This window comes from Hyperolius riggenbachi, chromosome 10, assembly GCF_040937935.1.
Source record: "Hyperolius riggenbachi isolate aHypRig1 chromosome 10, aHypRig1.pri, whole genome shotgun sequence".
NCBI classification, from domain to species: domain Eukaryota; kingdom Metazoa; phylum Chordata; class Amphibia; order Anura; family Hyperoliidae; genus Hyperolius; species Hyperolius riggenbachi.
In genome coordinates, this window is record NC_090655.1 from 203,946,605 (window position 1) to 203,963,395 (window position 16,791).

A 16,791-nucleotide genomic window follows, 5' to 3' on the forward strand; every position below is an offset into this window, starting at 1 on the left:
GTGGGTGATCAGATTGCCCGCAAGGGGCAGGTGAGGGGCTGATTGATGGGTGGCAGTGACAGGGGGTGATTGATGGGTGGCAGTGACAGGGGGTGATTGATAGGTGATTGACAGGTGATCAGTGGGTTATTACAGGGAATAACAGATGTAAATATTGCACTGGCAAATTGATAAAGGGGGGTCTGAGGGCAATCTGAGCGTGTGGGCGGGTGATTGGGTGCCCGCAAGGGGTAGATTAGGGTCTAATCTGATGGGTAACAGTGACAGGTGGTGATAGGGGGTAATTGATAGGTGATTGATGGGTAATTAGTGGGTGTTTAGAGGAGAGAATAGATGTAAACAATGGATTTGGGAGGTGATCTGATGTCGGATCTGCGGGCGATCTATTGGTGTGGGTGGGTGATCAGATTGCCCGCAAGGGGCAGGTTAGGGGCTGATTGATGGGTGGCAGTGACAGGGGGTGATTGATGGGTGGCAGTGACAGGGGGTGATTGATAGGTGATTGACAGGAGATCAGTGGGTTATTACAGGGAATAACAGATGTAAATATTGCACTGGCGAATTGATAAAGGGGGGTCTGAGGGCAATCTGAGCGTGTGGGCGGGTGATTGGGTGCCCGCAAGGGGTAGATTAGGGTCTAATCTGATGGGTAACAGTGACAGGTGGTGATTGATAGGTGATTGATGGGTAATTAGTGGGTGTTTAGAGGAGAGAATAGATGTAAACAATGGATTTGGGAGTTGATCTGATGTTGGATCTGCGGGCGATCTATTGGTGTGGGTGGGTGATCAGATTGCCCGCAAGGGGCAGGTTAGGGGCTGATTAATGGGTAGCAGAGACAGGGGGTGATTGACTGGTGATTGACGGGTGATTGACGGGTGATTGACAGGTGATTGACAGGTGATCAGGGGGGATAGATGCATACAGTACACGGGGGGAGGGGTCTGGGGGGGGGTCTGGGGAGAATCTGAGGGGTGGGGGGGTGATCAGGAGGGGGCAGTGGGCAGGGGGGGGATAAAAAAAAAAATAGCGTTGACAGATAGTGACAGGGAGTGATTGATGGGTGATTAGGGGGGTGACTGGGTGCAAACAGTGGTCTGGGGGGTGGGCAGGGGGGGGTCTGAGGGGTGCTGTGGGTGATCAGGGGGCAGGGGGGGGGGGAAATCAGTGTGCTTGGGTGCAGACTAGGGTGGCTGCAGCCTGCCCTGGTGGTCCCTCGGACACTGGGACCATCAGGGCAGGAGGCAGCCAGTATAATAGGCTTTGTATACATTACAAAGCCTATTATACTATTTCCATGCGGCGATCCGGGTGCTAGTAACCCGCCGGCGCTTCCGAACGGCCGGCGGGTTACTACGAGCGGTGGGCGGAGCCAGTCCCCGGCGGCTGATCGCGTCACGAATGACGCGATCGCCGCATAGCCACCCACGCAGCCGCCCCCGCCGATGGGCGTATTGCGGTCGTTTGGGCCCGGACTTTGCCGCCGCCCATCGGCTGGGGGCGGTCCTCAAGTGGTTAATGTGTGATTTTAGTGTGTTTTTGGTGCGTTTGTGTTAGTGTTTTTTTTTCCCGCACATACGTTTTTCTTGCGCTTTAAAGGGCATTTTTATGTATTTGCAGATTGTATATACAAAACGCATTTGTACGTGTTTTCATGCATTTTTCAGGAAGTGGAAATACATCAGAAAACATTTTTTTAAATGCATATAAAACACATGAAAAATGCCTACCACTGTGTTACCATTGACTTTAATTATATGCGTTTTTGATGCATTTTTAAAAATAATGCAACAAAACCAGCGTTTTTAAAAACATGTTTGAAAACGCATCAAAAACGCATATGCGTTTTTTATATGGCTTTTTTGATGCGGCCCATACGTGGCGTTTTCCGAAACGCTAACGTTTCTGGTAAGTGTGCACCTGGCCTAAAGGTTATTATGCTGCTGCTTATATTTTAGAGCAGAGAGGAAGTTCTGAGTTCAGGTCCGCTTTAAATATGAACATCACAAATGAGTAAAATAAAGCCAACTTTGGTATCAGTATAAAGTTGAATTCCACAGTCATGAGATTTTCAGTGGTACTATATTGTGCCACACTGTCCCCTGGTGTGTACATAGCATGTATATTCATCTGAGCGGTGACTGGATGACTGTAACATGGAAGGTTGTAGAGGATTGGCTGATGAGACACTCCAGCATAAATACCTGTAAAGGATACATGGACATAAAGTGAAACAAAAAAAATCATGGTGCAACATTTTTAAAAACTGTCATAAAAGCATGAAGATTATAAACAAATCATATTGCATTGATGGGCAGATGTTATCCGTGATCATGGAATAGCCATGATTCACAAGCATTTTTCACTATTCGGCTTCGGTATTCGATCGTTTCTGGATCACGGAAATCAGCCACGAGGCAGCCGTGATTACAAATTAGATTTGTAGCGAACGGTTCGCCGACGAACGGTTCCAGGCGAACTTTGGTGGTTTGCGTTCGCAGAGAACCGGGAACTTTTTTTCAAAGTTCGGTTCGCCCATAGACTTTATTGGCTGCCGACTTTAACGGTTAATAGCAAAGTCCCCTTACATAGTAGAAACACCAAAATTGTTGGGAATGTTAAGTGGAATAGTGGGAACAAGAGGAAAATTTTTTTTTCAAAAAGACCTTATACTTTTTGAGAAAATCAATTTTAAAGTTTCAGAGTAAAATGAGCCGATTCATTAAAAAAAAGAACCGATCCATTAAAAAAAAACAGATGATTCAAGAACCGTTAGTATAGCAGAGAATGCGTCCTGAGCAGGACGTGAAGCTGCCGGCTCCGCTGCTGTCTCTCCCCACCTGCCTGCACCTGTCACCCTCACCTAGCCTGGCACCCAGCGCACCCATGGGTGCCAGGCTAGGTGAGAGTGACAGGTGAGGAGGTGGGGAGAGACAGCAGGAGCCGGCAGCTATCCGTCCAAAAGGACGCATTCTCTGCTATGTGGGAGGCATTGGAGATCTTCAATCAACTTAATTGAAGATCGCAACATAAGAGGATACAGTTCGTTGGATCATTTACCGTGGATATTGGCGTGGGAAAAGTTTTTTAAAGGTACAGGTAAGTATTTATGGTTAATTTAGAATAATAAAATACTTTTCTCGTGGTTGTGTTTTTATTTCATTTAACCCTTTGTCCAAATGTGTAAGGGGTACTTCCTCCATGGATCTGGATTATGAAAAGGTATTAAACTTTTTTCACATTTATGGCCTAGGAAGTCCGTTAAATATTGTTTCCTGCTATCTTTTTAACATATCCTGCAAATTTGGTGTTGCTAGGATGTAAGGGGCCTTTGCTATTAACAGCTAAAGTCGGCGGGTGATGATGATAACCAACCAGAATTATAGGGGTGCAAAAGTGCTGAATTCTGCCATAGGCTTCCATTAGGCTCCCTATTTCACTTTCAAAAATCTCAAATCTTTTCAAAGGGCTATGGCTCAGCAGTGGCAAATTTGCTAGCATTGTAGGGACTCTTAGGGGGATCATGACTGGTGAGTTTCGGGCCCCTAGGCCAAAGAGGTCATAGCCTAGGGCAGGGGTGCCCACACTTTTTCGGCTCGCGAGCTACTTTAAAATTTGCCAAGCCCATGAGATCTACCGACATTTAGGTAGCTAGGTATACGTGCCTTCAGTATAGGTAGATACGTATAGGGGCCTTCAGTATAGTTAGCCAGGTATAGTGTAGTTAGGTGTGGGTGCCTTCAGTATAGTTAGCCAGGTATAGTGTAGTTAGGTGTGGGTGCCTTCAGTATAGTTAGCCAGGTATAGAGTAGTTAGGTGTAGGTGGCTTCAGTATAGTTAGCCAGGTATAGTGTAGTTAGGTGTAGGGACCTTCAGTATAGTTAGCCAGGTATAGAGTAGTTAGGTGTAGGTGCCACTCACCTCCCTCCAATTCCAGCGGCGGTGTCTGGGGCTCCTCCTGGTCTCCCCTCCTTCGGCCGCGCTGGCTAGAGTCAGTGCAGATGCGCGGCATAGAAGAAGACTCCAGTGAGCGAAGGGGGCGGCGGGCAGCGGGCGCTGACGCATTGTGCCCAGCACTGCCCCCAGCTATGACGTTGCGGCGTCCTCCATTCCCGCTGCGCCGCCCCTCTCCTCTCTGCCTCTTCCGATTGGCTAGCGGCCGACAGGGGTGCAAAAGTGGTAAGATCCCCCATAGGCTTTCATTAAGTCTCCTATTTCACGTTCCAAAATCTCACAACATTTCAAAGGGCAATGACTCAGCGGTGGCAAAACTCACCAGTCATGATCCCCCTAACAGTTCCTACAATGCTAGAAAATTTGCCACTGCTGAGCAATTGCCCTTTGAAAAGATGTGAGATTTTGGAAAGTGAAATAGGGAGCCAATGAAAGGCTATGGGGGATTTTACTACTTTTGCACCCCTGTAACTCTGGTTTGCAGAGATGTAGGGAACCCATCTTTGGAGTCCAAGTCTAACAATATGTCTTCTACCTGCATGAGACATTTCGTGAGATTCAGACGTTGCTAACGGCCATGGCTGCGATTTATGTACGTCAGAATTGCCACCATTGAAATTGCCCAAATAAACAGGTTTTTGTGACACTAAGCTATGACCTCTTCGGCCTAGGGGCCCGAAACTCACTAGTTACTATCCCCCTAACAGTTCCTACAATGCTAGAAAATTTGCCACTGCTGAGCAATTGCCCTTTGAAAAGATGTGAGATTTTGGAAAGTGAAATAGGGAGCCAATGAAAGCCTATGGGGGATTTTACTACTTTTGCACCCCTGTAACTCTGGTTTGTAGAGATGTATGGAGCCCATCTTTGGAGTCCAAGTCTAACAATATGTCTTCTACCTGCATGAGACATTTCGTGAGATTCAGACGTTGCTAACGGCCATGGCTGCGATTTATGTACGTCAGAATTGCCACCATTAAAATTGCCCAAATAAACAGGTTTTTGTGACCCTAGGCTATGACCTCTTCGGCCTAGGGGCCCGAAACTCACCAGTTATGATCCCCCTAACAGTTCCTACAATGCTAGAAAATTTGCCACTGCTGAGCAATTGCCCTTTGAAAAGATGTGAGATTTTGGAAAGTGAAATAGGGAGCCAATGAAAGCCTATAGGGGATTTGACTACTTTTGCACTCCTGTAACTCTGGTTTGCAGAGATGTAGGGAACCCATCTTTGGAGTCCAAGTCTAACAATATGTCTTCTACCTGCATAAGACATTTCGTGAGATTCAGACGTTGCTAATGGCCATGGCTGCGATTTATGTACGTCAGAATCGCCACCATTGAAATTGCCTAAATAAACAGGTTTTTGTGACCCTAGGCCATGACCTCTTCGGCCTAGGGGCCGGAAACTCACCAGTCATGATCCCCCTAAGGGTCCCTACAATGGTAGAAAATTTGCTACTGCTGAGCCATTGCCCTTTGAAAAGATGTGAGATTTTGGAACTGTAAATAGGAGGCCCAATGAAAGCCTATGGGGGATTTTACCAATTTTGGACCCCTGTAACTCTGGTTTGCAGAGATGTAGGGAACCCATCTTTGGAGTCCAAGTCTAACAATATGTCTTCTACCTGCATGAGACATTTCGTGAGATTCAGACGTTGCTAACGGCCATGGCTGCGATTTATGTACGTCAGAATTGCCACCATTGAAATTGCCCAAATAAACAGGTTTTTGTGACCCTAGGCTATGACCTCTTCGGCCTAGGGGCCAGAAACTCACCATTTATGATCCCCGTAACAGTTCCTACAATGCTAGAAAATTTGCCACTGCTGAGCAATTGCCCTTTGAAAAGATGTGAGATTTTGGAAAGTGAAATAGGGAGCCAATGAAAGCCTATGGGGGATTTTACTACTTTTGCACCCCTGTAACTCTGGTTTGCAGAGATGTATGGAACCTATCTTTGGAGTCCAAGTCTAACAATATGTCTTCTACCTGCATGAGACATTTCGTGAGATTCAGACGTTGCTAACGGCCATGGCTGCGATTTATGTACGTCAGAATTGCCACCATTGAAATTGCCCAAAAAAACAGGTTTTTGTGACCCTAGGCTATGACCTCTTCGGCCTAGGGGCCCGAAACTCACCAGTTATGATCCCCCTAACAGTTCCTACAATGCTAGAAAATTTGCCACTGCTGAGCAATTGCCCTTTGAAAAGATGTGAGATTTTGGAAAGTGAAATAGGGAGCCAATGAAAGCCTATGGGGGATTTTACTACTTTTGCACCCCTGTAACTCTGATTTGCAGAGATGTATGGAACCCATCTTTGGAGTCCAAGTCTAACAATATGTCTTCTACCTGCATGAGACATTTCGTGAGATTCAGACGTTGCTAACGGCCATGGCTGCGATTTATGTACGTCAGAATTGCCACCATTGAAATTGCCCAAATAAACAGGTTTTTGTGACCCTAGGCTATGACCTCTTCGGCCTAGGGGCCCGAAATTCACCGGTTATGATCCCCTTAACAGTTCCTACAATGCTAGAAAATTTGCCACTGCTGAGCAATTGCCCTTTGAAAAGATGTGAGATTTTGGAAAGTGAAATAGGGAGCCAATGAAAGCCTATGGGGGATTTTACTACTTTTGCACCCCTGTAACTCTGGTTTGCAGAGATGTAGGGAACCCATCTTTGGAGTCCAAGTCTAACAATATGTCTTCTACCTGCATGAGACATTTCGTGAGATTCAGACATCGCTAACGGCCATGGTTGCGATTTATGTACGTCAGAATCGCCACCATCGAAATTGCCCAAATAAACAGGTTTTTGTGACCCTAGGCTATGACCTCTTCGGCCTAGGGGCCCGAAACTCACCAGTCATGATCCCCCTAAGGGTCCCTACAATGGTAGAAAATTTGCCACTGCTGAGCAATTGCCCTTTGAAAAGATGTGAGATTTTGAAAAGTGAAATAGGGAGCCAACAAAAGCCTATGGGGGATTTTACTACTTTTGCACCCCTGCAACTCTGGTTTGCAGAGACGTAGGGAACCCATCTTTGGAGTCCAAGTCTAACAATATGTCTTCTACCTGCATGAGACATTTCATGAGATTCAGACGTTGCTAACGGCCATGGCTGCGATTTATGTACGTCAGAATTGCCACCACTGAAATTGCCCAAATAAACAGGTTTTTGTGACCCTAGCCTATGACCTCTTCGGCCTAGGGGCCCGAAACTCACCACTTATGATCCCCCTAACAGTTCCTACAATGCTAGAAAATTTGCCACGGCTGAGCAATTGCCCTTTGAAAAGATGTGAGATTTTGGAAAGTGAAATAGGGAGCCAATGAAAGCCTATGGGGGACTTTACTACTTTTGCACCCCTGTAACTCTGGTTTGCAGAGATGTAGGGAACCCATCTTTGGAGTCCAAGTCTAACAATATGTCTTCTACCTGCATGAGACATTTCGTGAGATTCAGACGTTGCTAACGGCCATGGCTGCGATTTATGTACGTCAGAATCGCCACCATTGAAATTGCCCAAATAAACAGGTTTTTGTGACCCTAGGCTATGACCTCTTCGGCCTAGGGGCCCGAAACTCACCAGTTCTGATCGCCCTAACGGTTCCTACAATGCTAGAAAATTTGCCACTGCTGAGCAATTGCCCTTTGAAAAGATTTGAGATTTTTGAAAGTGAAATAGGGAGCCTAATGGAAGCCTATGGCAGAATTCAGCACTTTTGCACCCCTATAATTCTGGTTGGTTATCATCACCCGCCGACTTTAGCAGTTAATAGCAAAGGTACCTTACATCCTAGCAACACCAAATTTGCAGGATATGTTAAAAAGATAGCAGGAAACAATATTTAACCTCCCTGGCGGTAAGCCTGTGCTGAGCACGTGCTATGCCGCCGGAAGACACCGCTCAGGCCCCCTGGGCCGATTTGCATAATTTTTTTTTTGCTACACACAGCTAGCACTAGCATGTGCAATCCAAACGTCGCCGCTACCCGCCAATCCGCCGCTATCCGTCGCGACGCAGCCGCCCCCCAGACCCCGTGCGCTGCCTGGCCAATCAGTGCCAGGCAGCGCTGTGAGGTGGATCGGAGTCCCCTTTGACGTCATGACGTCGATGACGTCGGTGACGCCATCCCGCCCGTTGCCATGGCGATGGGGGAAGCCCTCCAGGAGATCCCGTTCTTTGAACGGGATCTCCTGATCTCCGATCGCCAGAGGCGATCGAAGGGGCTGGGGGGATGCCGCTGAGCAGTGGCTATCATGTAGCGAGACCTTGTCTTGTTTTTTTAAATGGCTTTGCTGCCCCCTGGCGGATTTTAATAAACCGCCAGGAGGGTTAAAGAACTTCCGAGGCCACAAATGTGAAAAAAGTTAAATACCTTTTAATAATTAAGATCCATGAAGGACTCCATCCGCGCCCTCCCGTTCATTCCCCCATGGCTCCCGCAGTAATTCTGGCCCCGGTCGGGTCCCGACTCCCGACCCCTCCGAGCAGGTCGGGTTCTCATTCCCCACTCAATATGGCCGCCACAGATTGTCGCGGCTGCGCAGTCCGCACAGACGCGATTGCACCTGCGCAGCTCTAGTTGGTATTGGTATTACTGCGGGTGCCATGGCGGAATGAACGGGGGGACGCAGATGGCGTCCTCCATGGATCTGGATTATGAAATGGTATTTAACTTTTTTCATACTTGTGGCCTCGTAAGTCCTTTAAAAAAAATAAAAAACATATATATATATATATATATGTATATATATATATATATATATATATATATATATATATATATATATATATATATATATATATATATATATATATATATGTGTGTATATATATATATTTTTTATTATTTTTATGTGCTGAGTGTGGGAAATCTGAAAAAAAAAATGACGTGAGGTCCCCCCTCCCAAGCCTCTGTAACCCCTTGTCCCCCATGCAGGCTGGGATAACCAGAATGCGGAGCCCGCATGGTCTATACCAGAAGGGGAAGAAGGGGACCCCAGATGCCCACCCCCTCCCAGGAGAAATGAGTATAGAGGTACAAAGTACCCCTTACCCATTTCCACAAAGGGTTAAATGAAATAAAAACACAACCACGAAAAAAGTCCTTTAATTTTCTTAATTAACCAGCAATACTTACCTGTACCTTTAAAAAAAAATTCCCACGCCAATATCCTCCGTAAATGATCTAACGAACTGTATCCTCTTATGTTGCGATCTTCTATTAAGTTGATTGAAGATCTCCAAAGCCCCCCACCCACATAGCAGAGAATGCGTCCTTTCGGACGCATAGCTGCTAGCTCCCGCTGTCTCTCTTCACCTGCCTGCCTGCACCTGTCAGCCCCCATCTAGGCTGGCACCCAGTGCACCCATGGGTGCGCTGGGTGCCAGCCTAGGTGGGGGTTGACAGGTGCAGGCAGGTGGGGAGAGACAGCAGCGGGAGCCAGCAGCTTCACATCCTTCCGAGGACGCATTCTCTGCTATACTAACGGCTCATGAATGAGCCGGATCTTTTTAATGAATCGGTTCTTTTTTTATGAATCGACTCTTTTTTTTTTACTTTAAAATCGATTTTCTCAAAAACTATAAGGTCATTTTGAAAAAAAAAAATTCTCTTGTTCCCACTGTTCTTCTTAACATTCCCAGTAATTTTGGTGTTGCTAGCTTTTAAAGAAGCTTTGCAATTAACCATTAAAGTCGGCGGGGGTATATTTTCCCACGGTCAAAAGGAGAATTTACATTGAAACTTTACAATTGATTTTCTCAAAAACTATAAGGTCTTTTTGAAAAAAAATTCCTCTTATTCCCACTGTTCTTCTTAACATTTTCTGCAAGTTTGGAGTTTCTAGCTTTTAAAGCGGCTTTGCTATTAACTGCTAAAGTCGGCGGGCGCTTAATTTTCCCACGGTCAGAAGGAGTTACTTTAAATTAGATTTTCTCAAAAACTATAAGGTATTTTTGAATTCCCCCCCTCTTGTAGTCACTGAAAGATCTCAGGTGTTAGACACCTTGAAACATCTTTTCCATCACTTTTCTGGCCAGCATAAATGTTTCTAGTTTTCAAAGTTCGCCTCCCCATTGAAGTCTATTGCGGTTCGCGAACTTTTATGCGAACCGAACCTTCCGTGAAGGTTTACGAACATCTCTATTACAAATATTCAGGCCGTGATCACAGTAAAAATCTGTGATTAGATAGGTCATGATTGGGCAGAAATGACATCTCTGGGCCAATAAGAGGCCCCCCAGCCAGGCCCTAGCAACCAATCATAGGAGGGAAAGCTATGCCCTCCCCTCCTGTATATAAAGCGGCGGCAATCTTAAAATGCTCTGTCCTTGCTAGACTGTGGCACTAAAGGATCATCTCCAGGCCATTTATTGGTTCAGCAAGCTAATTTTTTTTTGTCCAAAACATAGCGTTTTTACTCCTAACAGTGCTCTTATACTGTAGTATATACTTGTATTCAGCTAGCTAGCCAGTGAGTAATTACTTAAGTTAGGTGTAGTCAGTGATGTACCTAGGGTATTTGACACCCGGTGCTGGGTCTTAAATTACACCCCCCCCCCAAAAAAAGTAAAGGAGTGTGGCATGCTAAGCACACCATGGCGGGTAATGCCAGGTATAGGTGCCCCCAGTATATGTAGCCTGGAATTGTTGCCCCCAGTATAGGTAGTGTAGTATAGCCACAATAAGCAGTGTCTCCCTACAAAATACATATGATGCAGCAGTGTTTTGCCAAAATATATAATGTGACAGCTATTAGGTAGCCAGATAACCCCCCTTTAGTGCCGGTAGCCAGATGACCTCCACCATTTATTGTATAGGTAGCTAGATAACCCCCCATTTAGGATCGGGAACTAACATTATACCCAATTACAGTATATATAGTCAGATCTCTCTTTAGTATATAGCCATTGTATATAGTCAGACCCCCCTTTAGTATTATAGCCAGCGTATATATTCAGATCCTCCCCTATATATAGCCAATGTATACAGTCAGATCCTCCTGTACATAGCCATTGTATATAGACAGATCCCTTGTATATAATCAGATCTCCAGTGTATACAGTTAGATCTCCCCTGTATATGGCCAATGTAATTCTGACTGAGTGAAACCCAGGTGTACACACACACAGAGAGAGAGACAGAAGGAAGATAGAGCGGAGAGCATCAGGAGAGAGAGACAGAGCAGAGGACAGGAGGGAGAGAGACCAGAGGGAAAGAGGAGAGAGACAGAGCAGAGAGACAGGAGAAAGAGACAGAGGAGGGAATGAAACAGAGCAAAGAGAGACAGAGCAGAGAGAGATGGGGAGAGAGACAGGCGGGAGAGACAGAGGAGAGAGAGAGACAGGGGAGAGAGAGATGGAAGAGAAAGAGAGACAGGAGAGAGAGAGAGGGAAGAGAAAGAGAGAGAGACAGAAGGGAGAGACAGGTAGAAAAGAGAGCGGAGCGAGACAGGAGGGAGAGACAGAGCAGAGAGAGACAGGAGGGAGAGAGACAGGAGGGGGAGACAGAGAGACAGGAGGACGAGACGAAGACACAGAGAAGAGAGAGAGGAGGGGGAGACAGGAGAGAAAGAGACTGAGTAGAGATAGACAGGAGGGAGAGACAGGAGAGAGAGAGATAAACAGGAGGGAGAGAGAGAGAGAGAGAGAGAGAGAGAGAGAGAAAGGAGGAAGAGACAGAGCAGAGAGAGAGAGAGTCAGGAGGGGGAGACAGAGCAGAGAGAGAGAGAGAGAGAGAGAGAGAGAGAGAGTCAGGAGGGGGAGACAGAGCAGAGAGAGAGAGAGAGACAGGAGGGAGAGAGCAGGAAGAGAAAGAGAAGAGAGACAGGAGGGAGGGACAGAGCAGAGACAGACAGGAGGGAGAGAGAGACAGACAGCAGGGAGAGAGATAGAGCAGGGAGAGAGAGAGAGACAGACAGCAGGGAGAGAGAGAGAGAGACAACAGGGAGAGAGAGAGAGAGAGCAGGGAGAGAGAGACAGGAGAGAGGGAGGGAGAGACAGACAGGAGAGAGGGAGGGAGAGACAGACAGGAGAGAGGGAGGGAGAGACAGACAGGAGGGAGGGAGAGACAGACAGGAGGGAGGGAGAGACAGACAGGAGGGAGGGCGGGAGAGACAGACAGACAGGAGGGAGGGAGAGACAGACAGGGAGAGAGAGACAGACAGCAGGGATAGAGAGAGAGAGAGAGAGACAGCAGGGAGAGAGAGAGAGAGAGAGAGAGAGAGAGAGAGAGAGAGACAGCAGGGAGAGACAGACAGACAGGAGGGAGAGAGAGAGAGACAGACAGGAGAGAGGGAGGGAGGGACAGACAGGAGAGAGGGAGGGAGAGACAGACAGGAGAGAGGGAGGGAGAGACAGACAGGAGAGAGGGAGGGAGAGACAGACAGGAGAGAGGGAGGGAGAGACAGACAGGAGGGAGGGAGGGAGAGAGACAGGAGGGAGGGAGAGACAGACAGGAGGGAGACAGAGACAGACAGGAGGGAGGGAGACAGAGACAGACAGGAGGGAGGGAGACAGAGACAGACAGGAGGGAGGGAGACAGAGACAGACAGGAGGGAGGGAGACAGAGACAGACAGGAGGGAGACAGACAGGAGGGAGGGAGACATACAGGAGGGAGGGAGACATACAGGAGGGAGGGAGAGACAGAGGAGAGACAGACAGGAGGGAGGGCAGGAGAGAGGGCGAGACAGACAGGAGGGAGGGAGAGACAGACAGGAGGGAGGGAGAGACAGAGGAGAGACAGACAGGAGGGAGGGCAGGAGAGACGGCGAGACAGACAGGAGGGAGGGAGAGACAGACAGGAGGGAGGGAGGGAGAGACAGACAGGAGGGAGGGAGAGACGGGAGGGAGGGAGAGACGGGAGGGAGGGAGACACAGGAGGGAGGGAGAGACAGACAGGAGGGAGGGAGAGACAGACAGGAGGGAGGGAGAGACAGACAGGAGGGAGGGAGAGACAGACAGGAGGGAGGGAGAGACAGACAGGGAGAGAGAGACAGACAGCAGGGATAGAGAGAGAGAGAGAGAGAGAGAGAGAGAGAGAGAGAGACAGCAGGGAGAGACAGACAGACAGGAGGGAGAGAGAGACAGACAGGAGAGAGGGAGGGAGGGACAGACAGGAGAGAGGGAGGGAGAGACAGACAGGAGAGAGGGAGGGAGAGACAGACAGGAGAGAGGGAGGGAGAGACAGACAGGAGAGAGGGAGGGAGAGACAGACAGGAGGGAGGGAGAGACAGACAGGATGGAGGGAGGGAGAGACAGACAGGAGGGAGAGACAGACAGGAGAGAGGGAGGGAGAGACAGACAGGAGAGAGGGAGGGAGAGACAGACAGGAGAGAGGGAGGGAGAGACAGACAGGAGGGAGGGAGGGAGAGAGACAGGAGGGAGGGAGAGACAGACAGGAGGGAGACAGAGACAGACAGGAGGGAGGGAGACAGAGACAGACAGGAGGGAGGGAGACAGAGACAGACAGGAGGGAGGGAGACAGAGACAGACAGGAGGGAGGGAGACAGAGACAGACAGGAGGGAGACAGACAGGAGGGAGGGAGACATACAGGAGGGAGGGAGACATACAGGAGGGAGGGAGAGACAGAGGAGAGACAGACAGGAGGGAGGGCAGGAGAGAGGGCGAGACAGACAGGAGGGAGGGAGAGACAGACAGGAGGGAGGGAGAGACAGAGGAGAGACAGACGGGAGGGAGGGCAGGAGAGAGGGCGAGACAGACAGGAGGGAGGGAGAGACAGACAGGAGGGAGGGAGGGAGAGACAGACAGGAGGGAGGGAGAGACGGGAGGGAGGGAGAGACGGGAGGGAGGGAGACACAGGAGGGAGGGAGAGACAGACAGGAGGGAGGGAGAGACAGACAGGAGGGAGGGAGAGACAGACAGGGAGAGAGAGACAGACAGCAGGGATAGAGAGAGAGAGAGAGAGAGAGAGAGAGACAGCAGGGAGAGACAGACAGACAGGAGGGAGAGAGAGACAGACAGGAGAGAGGGAGGGAGGGACAGACAGGAGAGAGGGAGGGAGAGACAGACAGGAGAGAGGGAGGGAGAGACAGACAGGAGGGAGGGAGAGACAGACAGGATGGAGGGAGGGAGAGACAGACAGGAGGGAGAGACAGACAGGAGGGAGAGACAGACAGGAGGGAGAGACAGACAGGAGGGAGGGAGACAGAGACAGACAGGAGGGAGGGAGACAGAGACAGACAGGAGGGAGGGAGACAGAGACAGACAGGAGGGAGGGAGACATACAGGAGGGAGGGAGACATACAGGAGGGAGGGAGACATACAGGAGGGAGGGAGAGACAGAGGAGAGACATACAGGAGGGAGGGCAGGAGAGAGGGCGAGACAGACAGGAGGGAGGGAGAGACAGACAGGAGGGAGGGAGAGACAGAGGAGAGACAGACAGGAGGGAGGGCAGGAGAGAGGGCGAGACAGACAGGAGGGAGGGAGAGACAGACAGGAGGGAGGGAGGGAGACACAGGAGGGAGGGAGAGACAGACAGGAGGGAGGGAGGGAGAGACAGACAGGAGGGAGGGAGGGAGAGACAGACAGGAGGGAGGGGGGGGGGGGAGACAGACAGGAGGGAGGGAGGGGGGGGGAGACAGACAGGAGGGGGGGGGACAGACAGGAGGGGGGGGGGAGACAGACAGTAGGGAGGGGGGGGGGAACAGATAGGAGGGAGGGGGAGATAGGAGGGGGGGAAGACAGACAGGAGGGAGAGATAGACAGACAGGAGGGAGGGAGAGACAGACAGGAGGGAGAGACAGAGGTGTACTGTCCAGCGGAAGTGTCACATTGTAATGTTCACCAAAGGTGTACCTGGGTGGCCCAGCTTGTCGGGAGATGAGCAGCCACAGGGAAGCGGCAGGCAGGCGGCATCTAGTTGTCATGGCTGCAGCAGTGGAGGAGCTGCAGCATGGATGGGCCCGCCTCTGGGTTCCCCGTGAGCCTGGAAGGAGGTGCAGAGCAAGTCTTCCCTTGGAAGCATTTGGCGTCTGGTGATAGTCCCAGGGTGCTGCGGTGACGCGGAGGTGGCAGCAGCAGCAGCCGTGGTGGGGATCATGGCAGACATCCCATGTGCGTCCCACGTGCAGCCCTGAGCGGCTTCCCGCTGAAGGTGGATTTCCGGAGGATGGCTGAACTGACAGCCGAGGTGACGGAGGCGGGGCCAAAAGGGGTTTTAGCCGGCTGCCAATAGAAGGGAGGCGGAGCATGTACTGCTGGCTTAAAATCTGTGATAGGTTGGGCTGGCTTCTTTGACACCCCCATCCCCACCTGTCACCCGGTGCGTGGCGCCCCTGTGCGCCCAATGGACAGAACGCCACTGGGTGTAGTTCAGTGAGAGATTGTAGTCAGTGATTGCTGTGCTTAGTGCAGTGCAGACAGGCAGGCAGGTTTGCTGATTCTATCTACTACTGCTCTCTATTACTGTCTGTATACTTGTGTTTAGCTAGCCAATGAGTGATTATTAAGTTAGTTGTAGTCATTGTAGTTTAGTGAGAGAGAGTACTGAATACTGATTGCTGTGCTTAGTGCAGGCAGCCAGGTTCACTGTTTCTACTGCTCTATTAGTGACTGTATATCCTCATATTTAGCTAGCCAGTAAGTGATTAACTTCAGTTAGCTGTAGTCAGTGAAAGTGTACTTACTGATTGATTTCTGTGCTTAGTGCAGGCCGGTTCAACTTCACACTGATTACACTGCTCTATTACTGTATACTTTTTAGCTAGCTAAGCCAGCAAGCCAGTGATCAAATTCAGTTAGTTGCAGACTTTCACTGCCACTGTTCAGTCAGTGAGTGATTGAGTGACATTTTACTGTTCTATTAGTGCACTGCAGGCAGAACGCTGTCCGCTACTTTTTGTGTTCTATATTTTACTGTATATCACTTGTATTCAGCTCATAGCCAGTGATCAACCTTAGTTAGTTGCAGTCACTGCCACTGGTCAGTCACTAAGTTTAGTCAATGACATTGTACTGTACTAGTGGTGCAGGCAGACTGCTGTCCACTAATTTTTGTGTTCTATATTTTACTGTATCTGACACTTGTATTCAGCTCATAGCCAGTGATCAACTTCAAGTAGTTGCAGTCACTGCCACTGTTCATTTACTAAGTTTTGTCAGTGACATTGTACTGTGCTAGTAGTGCAGGCAGACCGCTGTACACTAATTTGTGTGCTCTTTATTTTTTTTACTGTATATCACTTGTATTCAACTCATAGCCAGTGATCAACTTCAGTTAGTTGCAGTCACTGCCACTGTTCAGTCACTAGGTTTAGTCAGTGACATTGTACGGTGCTAGTAGCGTGCAGCCAGTTACTTTGCTGTGCGCATAGTGCAGTCAGACTGCGGTGCTGTCCAGTGATTTTCATGTTCTATTACTGTATTCAGTATTTGCGCCGTCTGCACATTTGTTTGTATTTTTTTGTTCTTTTCTGAAAAATCAATAAAAGCCCCCTGTTATATTCTGTCTGTCCCCAGGCCCACACATGTATTGACTGTAAAAAGCAGCACACTTTCTCCACCTTGAAATCTTGTGCATAGTATACAACACGGTCATGGGTGTGGCAGGAGAGGGAGTGCCATTGCCTCTGCCACTTCTGGGACTGGTCCATGGCCAGTAAGAGGGCTAGAGTTGTCGCAAACTTCGTGAAAGTCACGAAATTTCAATTACGACCAAAATCGTAATTTTGCAAATTACGTGAAATTTCATGAAATTTTGGGTAATCGTAATTGGGTCATTACGCTCATCACTACGGCTGAGGCCTTAGTTTTCCTCCTGCTGTTGCTGATGTTGAAATTTAATACTTACGTTTGT

The 16,791-nt window shown here is 48.9% G+C and overlaps 1 protein-coding gene across 1 annotated transcript in view; it reads right to left on the bottom strand.

Annotated features, from left to right (window-relative positions):
• Positions 1-468: 468 nt before the first annotated feature.
• The window catches only part of LOC137536213 (uncharacterized), a 116,095-nt gene continuing 99,772 nt past the window's right edge, over positions 469-16,791 (bottom strand). Inside the window, exon 7 of the mRNA XM_068258324.1 lies at positions 469-2,204. The gene's annotated coding sequence lies outside the window, so the exon portion shown is untranslated. The remainder of the gene's footprint in view (positions 2,205-16,791) is intronic.